Source organism: Crocuta crocuta, unplaced genomic scaffold (genome assembly GCF_008692635.1).
Source record: "Crocuta crocuta isolate KB4526 unplaced genomic scaffold, BGI_CrCroc_1.0 scaffold102, whole genome shotgun sequence".
Lineage (NCBI taxonomy): Eukaryota > Metazoa > Chordata > Mammalia > Carnivora > Hyaenidae > Crocuta > Crocuta crocuta.
The window spans coordinates 1,034,627-1,043,134 of record NW_027530019.1 but is presented as its reverse complement, the minus strand read 5'-3'; the positions used below and the strand labels follow the sequence as shown (position 1 = coordinate 1,043,134).

Sequence of the window (8,508 nt, the reverse complement as noted above, 5' to 3'; positions counted from 1 at the left end):
TGGAGACTTTTCTTTAATATATCAAATCTCTTTGTTTCTTTTTTTTTTTATTTTTTTTTTTTTAATATTTTTATTTATTTCTAGGAGAGAGAGAGACAGCGTGAGCAGGGGAGGGTCAGAGAGAGAGGGAGTCACAGACTGAAACAGGCTCCAGGCTCCGAGCTGGCAGTCAGCACAGAGCCCGACGCGGGGCTCGAACCCACGAACCGCGAGATCATGACCCAAGCGAAAGTCGGACGCTTAACCGACTAAGCCACCCAGGCGCCCCTAAGTTCTTTTAGGAAGAGCCTTTAATTATGCCTTGATCATATATAATATACAGACTGTGAAAGAGAGTCAGAAACATCTCAGAACATCTTATATAGGCGAGCAAGCCTCAGTGACTGTGAGTACTTGAGCTAGCTCCAGAAAATCCAATCTCATAGGGTAGGTCTCAACTATAGAGCTGAGGATTGAGAATAGTACTACTGGAATGACACAGGCAGAGCAGTTGCCTTAGCTCATGGGGACTTGAGTACAGATTGAGGCCATGATGTTAGGACCAAAGAAAATTCCCAAAGAATGTGGTGTAACTGGACCCAAAGTAGAAAAAGGAACAATTAGCTGAAGAGACTTCATGCGAAAATTTTTAACTTCCTAACTTTCCAGTGACCAAGTTTAAGATTAATCCTATAATTTGGAGCAGAGTTGGATTTGCAGGATTTTAACTTTTAGCAGTTGTCCATTTGTGTCAAGGACTATGGAAGATGTCAAATGACCCTGGTTAGCAAAAAGAGAAAGATCATGGAGCAAGAACTAGGCAAGGGATCTCAATGGCTCATATTCTACATTTTTCCCTGATGGAAGGTATAGAGAAATTGACTTAAAGGCAGAGACTACTCAGTGGTGCAAATGGCAAGGATGAAACAATATGGTTAAACATGAACCATGTGGTGAAGTAGACATATGTTTTCTTCACCTACTTAGTACCTCTCTTGCATTCCTAACCCATGTAGTTTGAGTGAATCTGAACCTCCAGTGAAAGAGGTAAACGTAACCAGAGTTGGGCCAATCAAAGCACTTCATAAGGTTTAAGTGATTGATTGAGGATGGGCACATGACATTTTATCTAAGTTGTCATATTAATGATCATAAAATTGTTTATAATTTATCACTCTTGTGTCTGTACAGCCTTCAGTGATGTTCTCTCATTTCATCCCTGATGGTAATTGGTGTTCTCTCTCCTGATATCCTTCTCTCTCTCTGTGTCTCTTTGTCTCTATCCCCCTCCCTCCCTTTCTCTCTCTCCTGCTTTACCCCTCATTGCTTTTTCATTTCTTTAAGTTTATTTATTTATTGTGAGAGGGAGAGAGAGAAGGAGAAAGAATCATAAGTAGGCTCCACGCTGTCAGCACGGAGCCCAATGCACGAGTCAAACTCACAAACCATGAGATCATGACCTGAGCTGAAATCAGGAGTCACATGTTTAACCTACTGAGGCACCCGGACACCCCACCCCTCATTTCTTTTTCTTGGTCATTCTCGTTAGAGGTTTTTAACCACCTTTTAGATTGCTTTTCTCCATTTTATTTCTGGTGTCTATTCCATTGGTTTCTGTTCTTTATTTTTTTCCTTCTAATTACCTTGGGTTTAATTTGTTCTTCTTTTACTAACTTCTTCAAGTAGAAGCTTAGATTGTTCTTTGTAGTCACAACTATGCCCCCCCCAACCAAATTATATCATGTTGGGCTTTTCTTTTCTTTTCTTTTCCTTTCTTTCTTTCTTTCTTTCTTTCTTTCTTTCTTTCTTTCTTTCTTTCTTTCTTTCTTTCTTTTTCTTTCTTTCTTTCTTTTATATATAGTAGGAGCTACTTTTATTTTTTTATGTTTCAAAACTTTATTCTTTCTTTTTAATATAATTTATCATCAACTTGGTTTGCATACAATGTTGGGCTTTTATTTTAACTTGTTTAAAATATTTTCTTCTGGTTCTCCTCTGTGATTGAAAGCGGAAACAAAGTTATCTGCTTTTCTGAGGAATTAATAGTAAAATAGAAAAAAGAGTATTATATACCTGTGTAAATTGTGAGAAAACTAATTGGAACTCTAAAAGATGATCTCAATAACTGACCTGCCCCACAACCCAGTGGCTTAGCAAGAATATTTGACTCAGATGAACACATATGCCAAGGACATCCCGACTCACGAACCTTGATTTCTGCGTATATGCCGTGCTGTGGCTTATACCTCCAGCTCCCTCAGATGTGTGTATTTGATAGAAGCTGCTTGCCTGAAGTCATGCCCAGATGATTTATTCCTCATCATGGTCATGCAGCAGAGGATATTTGAATTATAGCAACTTAAGGTTTGATTAGTCCAAGTAATTTTGAATTTTAGATGGGAGACTTTAAACTGAGAAGCACCTTTTGAGTCCTAAATGAATTACTTTGATGTTGCTTTTATAGTTACTGTCATGGGCAGTGTTGTTAAGAGGAATTTGAACTAATCTGTATTAAAAAATGAGCTATTTCTATTTTACTTGCTTAAAGATCAAAGAAGGCAGGAAATAATATAAAAGAGGGGAAATGGAAGCTAGAATGGAGGATAACATAGCATGCTGGGAGGCTGGAGCCCAGGTTACAGATTTTTAAAAATCAGGAATTGGTGATAAGAAGGAGGAGAAGGAAGAGGGAAAGGATAAGGAAGGAGGAGGTATTTAAGAAAAAAGACTCCCTAATATTGAATGTTACTTGTGTTTCTGTGATATAAACACCTTTAGTATCTCAAATCTTTAGAAGAGAGACTCAAAAGTAAATGACTGAGTAAATTTTGCAGAATTAAGGAAAAGTGTTGGTTTCCACATCTGTATCAGCATTGGGCAGAACAGAAATAGCATACAAGAGGTAGAAACTGAGCTAAAATTAGGAGTAGAAGCCCAGAATCAGATTTGGGAAAATTCCTGGGAATTTTCAGAGATCTGAGAGAAGACATTAAACTTTTCAAACTCCATGGAAGAGAGATCTAGCAAAATATTACTGTAGATTTATTGAGCAGAATGACCCTAAGTGACCTCTTGTGTTAACCTCAGGCCCTGTGCTGCCAAACACCAATAGTACTCTGTCACTGAGCATCTATTATTAACCTACTGCTGCTGGCAGTGGCAGTCTGTTGGGGGAAAGCTGTGCAGAGAAACCGTTCCATTTCTTCCTCAGATTTTGGCAGAGGATTAGGAGGAAAATCATATGAAAAATGAAATGATTGCATATAAATGTTACATGATAAACCAGCTCTTTTGGGTGACATATTATCAGGCTGAAAGTATGTGGCGTGAAGGTTTTCTTCACATTATTTTAAATAATGAATGCAAAGTTATTTTTAAAACCACTTAGTCACCCAGAATTTATTTCATTCCCAAAGGCAGTTCATAAATTAAGATTTACACTTAACATGCTGCTTTCTTAATTTGGAACATGTTAATATAAGAAAATGACACATGTTATTTTGGGGTTTCTATCTTAGCTCTTGCAGAAATGGCTGTTTTTATGGTTTATATGAAAGTTATATATCATATTTTCATGTTTAATTTCTTCATTTTTGATATGTACATCTATAATATTAGTTCTTATATAGAAAGGAGACTAGACAATATATTATCTACTATTCTATCAATCCGAACTCTGTTTTATAGCATGTTTCCACAGTGAAAGTTAAAGATAGCAATGTAAGTAAAACACTATAAGATTCTGATTTGCAGTTTGAATCATTTGCCTGAGAATATTATTACATTAAATTATGCTTGATTTCATCTTAGTATTTTGATATGACTGATAAAATTTTCAGGGATAAAAACAACAGAGTTGTATGTTATCCATTATCTCATTTTTTTCTTCTCATAATGAGATTTGGAAACAGCCTCAGAAAAATAAGCTTGTCTGTGGTCTAATGTCCGATGTACTACCTCTTAAATTCTACAAGTGTAAATATGCATAGAGTGCATATTCATGATTTATTTTAATCTTCAAAAGAATTGATACATTGGTTTGAATAAATACCCAGCAGGGTACAGTCATAGTTTCTTGATTCAAACTGTAATTTTATGCCATAGATATATTTTATTTGAGACTGAATGAAATAATATAAGAAGCTTTTATATGTGTTTAGAAATGTCTGTTGGTAATGTTTAATATTTGAAGTCTGCCAAATTTAATATAAAATATTATTAACTTTGATTTTCCTTTTTGTTTATTTGTATTTTGCAAATGAGCACATACTACTTACAGAACAATAAAGTTATCATGCATTCGTCAAAGCTGTTAATAAAGAGAAAAAATTAAGAAGAACTCTAGATAGTCTTTATAATATCTTGAGTTACTTAAAAAATTTGAATATTTAGACATTAGTTGTGTGGTATGAAGGCATTAATGTGTATAGTCATTGAGTGCATTTGCCAAAATGAATTGTTTTCAAACTTTTTTTTTTTTTTCCAAATCAAACTTAGCATATTACCCTGGCTTGCCTCACAAAATCAAATTGCAAGCATGAATGGATGGTCTGAGCCAATTGTTTCCAGATTTTAAATTTCACAGACTGGTGAAATTAAAAGGAAAACAAATGAAGAAATTGACCTTGGTTTGTTAGTATTTCCTATTGCCAATGACAGTGTTAAACAAATCAAAATGAAATTATTTACAATTATCAGCATTTCGGAAAGAGGATATATAAACAGCTCCTCCCCCCAAAAGGAAAAAAAACAAAAAACAAAACAGATGGTTAGATGGTTATAATCTCATACAGAAGTAGTCTTTGAGAACAGTTCCTAAAACAAATTCTCTCTCTCTCATATTTATTTTTCATTTTTCATGCCATGAATTTTAACCTCATGTTCAGAAAACTTTATCTAAATGGATATCAAGGAAACATATTTTTTAGGTATTACCCACACCCTCTTTTTATCTTCCTGTCCAGATTCTTGGCTCCACACCTCATTCCTGATAACTGTTTGTGTTGTATTCCCAATGCATAATCCTTTTAATTCCTCCCCTGGCTCTGGAGACCTAGGTTTTCTCTAAAAGTTTTGGGCTGTGCACACTCCCTTGGTTTTATCATTCTCTGCTGATTTAGGGTGAAGAAGCCCTATGCTACCTTGCTGCCCCTTGGAATTCCCACCCTAACAATAATAGCCCCAGCTTTGATTTAACAAAAAAAAAAAACCCTCAGATATATTTTCTCCTACCTAAATCAAATTTCAGTTCTGCTAGTTATATCAGCATGGTCCATCTTCTATTCCTGGATATTAAATATTCCTTGTCACCAATGACATTTAAAATAAGAACAAATTTTATTCAGTTATATAACATAGTTGTCTTAAGCTTTGAAAACGTGTGGGTTTTTTTTATAATTTTTTTAAATTTTTTTAATGTTTATTTATTTTTGAGAGAGACAGAGCATGAGCTGGGGAGGACCAGAGAGAGGGAGACAAAGAATCAGAAACAGGCTCCCAGCTCTGAGCTGTCAGCACAAGCCTGACGTGAGGCTCAAACTCACAAACTGTGAGATTAAGACCTGAGCTGAAGCTGGACACTTAACCACCTGAGCCAACCAAGTGCTCCTATAATTATTGTTTTTAAACACAATTTACTGAGGTGAGATTCACATGATGATATGATTTAAATGATATTTTATAGGTTGAATGACCTGAAATTTTCAAAATTTCAAAATTAAAAAAAGGTGTTTTGGTATCCTCTAGCGGATAACTTCAAAGTGAAGGGAACCATAGCAGTCATGTTCCACCATGCCACCCACAATGCAGAATAATGATGTCTGAATTAAATGCTCATCCAACCTCCATCTTGACACTCCTAGTCATGGAGAGGTCATTGCCATATAAGTTATCTCATTCTGTTGTTGGGCATCATCATTGGAAATTTCCCTCCTAGAATGACCTGAAATCCGCAACTCTGTATCTTTTTTCTAATAATAACCTTTCAACTATTTGAAGATAGTTGTTAGTCCTTTCAACCATTCACTCTTCAAATAATGTATTTTTTTGACCTTAATCTTTTAGGCTGAATTTTCCTAAATATATTGACTATTTTCACCGTGTTTGTTTTTTTTTTAATGTTTGTTTATTTTGGAGAGAGAGAGTGCAAGCAGGGAAGAGGCAGAAAGGAGGGAGACACAGAATAAGAAGCAGGTTCCAGGCTCTGAGCTGTCAGCATAGATCCAGATGCGGGGCTCAAACCCACAAATTGAGAGATCATGATCTGAGCCAAAGTTGGACGCTTAACCAACTGAGAGCCACTCAGGTGCCCCTATTTTCACAGGGTTTTGATTCATGCCAGCTTCGGGAGCTGGTCACAACATTCCTGAAAAATAGTTGATGATTTCTTTTGGATCATCTGGACAAAGTACTCCTATTAATTAATACAGCATAAGATTGGGTTAGATCCTCAAAGATGTTCACATTAGTTTTGTAATACAGCAATCCCTAGATTTAATCTTTGCTCCTGAAATAGATTCTTTTTATCCAGTTTGTGTTGGGATTTCTGAACAAAAATGTAGGGCTACAGATTTATCTTTGTGAAAATTAATGTTGCCAATACATTTTAACACTCTCTGTAAGATAGAAATACTTTACATTATTTAAAGAAAGATCACTTTAAATCTTGTTTTATTATATAATATATAAATTTCTCCATTTCCTCTTATTTGCACATTCAGCTCAATTCTTTTAAAATAAATTTGTGTCCGTGATAAACAGCAAAATGAATATGCTCAAGAACTCTATAGTTGAGACTTCTCATCAAATTTATACTTCGGCATTAATTCACATTAATTGAATATAGTTTTGAATATAAATCTAATTAAGTGTATTATTATTAGCCCATGGTTTTTTCAAAGGTATGATTGAAAACTTTATTGCTTCCTTTCAAAAAGATAATAGTATCTGAATCGCCATCTCAGACATAAAATGACCCAATTCAGTAGTTTTACACATGATAGTTTTGTTTTCTGGAAGTTTTTTGGACTTTTTTTTCAATCAAAATGTAGCATCTTAATAAGAAGTATGTTTGTTAACATTGATCCTTTAGAAAGGAGAGCCTGAGGAGCAAAGTGTTGCTGCCTGAAGAGATACAGGCATGTGTGTGTGGTAAGAAGATAAAGAAAAAGAAGTGAAGCAAGGAGCAGAGTGAATGGAATGGACCTAATAGGTTGCTCAGTGGACATGTTTGCTTAACATTCAGTACTTCCCACAAGATTGTAAGGAGGAATCCCACCTCAGTGCATGGAAGAGAGTTAAAAGGGGGCAATATATCTGCCTTGGCCTGTGCTCTCTCCTGCTTTGCATCAGTCAGGGTTCACCTACGCTTGCTCCCCACATCCCACCAGCTCTGCTATCTTGTGCTTTCAACTTTGTTCTCACCTGGTATATCTGTGCCTGTCAGTACATAGTTAGGAGGCATCAAATCTCAAACCTGGAATTAAACCGCATGTATAGGCTGCTCAGGTTGCCATAACAAAATACCATAGACTGGGTGGCCTAAACAACTGATTTCTAAAAGTTCTGGAAGCTGGAAAGTCCAGGATCAGAGTGCCAACCTAGTAAGGTGATGGTGAGAGCTCTCTTGCTGGCATGAAGACAGCTACCTTCTTGCTGTGTCCACACATGGTAGAGGAAGAGACAGAAAGCTCTCTAAGTCTCTTCTTAGAAGGGTGCTAATCTCATCCTGAAGATCCCACCCTCAGTGTTTCAGTATGTGGGGACACAATTCATTGTATAGCACCCACCCTCTCAAATTCATGTCCTTTTCCCAGGAAAATTACATTCATTCCATCTCAACAGCTCCAACACTTTTAAGTCATTCTTTTATCAACTCTAAAGTCTGTTAGAGTCCAAAACCTTATCTGAGTGTCATTTAAAGCAAATATGGGTGAGATTCAAGATTCAGCTCCTAAGGCAAAATTCTCCTCTCACTGAACCTGTGAAACCAAACAAGTGATGTGCTTCCAAAATACGATGGTATTCCTATTCCAAGAAGTAGAAATGGGGAGAAGAAAGGGGTAACAGATTCCAAGCAAGTCCAAGACCTAAAAGGCAAATTATATTAGATCTTAAGGCTGGAGAAAGTCATCTGATTGAATGTTCTGTCCTCTACACCCACTTGGGTTAGAGCATACCCATCCCACCATCACCATGATGGCCCTTTGGGGCAGCCCTGTCCCTTTTGGTCAATATTGGGCAGAAAACAATAGAAATAAAACACATTGTTAATGTGTAATTTAATATAATCTTTCCAGAGAGCAACTTTGCAGGCAAATCAAAAGCCATAAAATTTTGCATATCTTGTGGAGCTGGAGCAGTGATTTCAAGTGTATCTATTTATAATAATAATATGTCTATAGTTGCATAAAATATTTCAATATAAGAATGTCACAATCAGTATATTAAAATGAAACGTGGAAACCCCAGATGTCAACAGAGGTTGATGTAGTGCCTCAATAGCCTAATGTGCAGACAAAAAGAATGACA

The 8,508-nt window shown here is 36.1% G+C and overlaps 1 long non-coding RNA gene across 12 annotated transcripts in view; it reads left to right on the top strand.

Moving 5' to 3' along the window:
* LOC144231822 (uncharacterized) overlaps nt 1–8,508 on the top strand; it is a 117,943-nt gene that overhangs the window by 70,857 nt on the left and 38,578 nt on the right. The window lies entirely within an intron of this gene.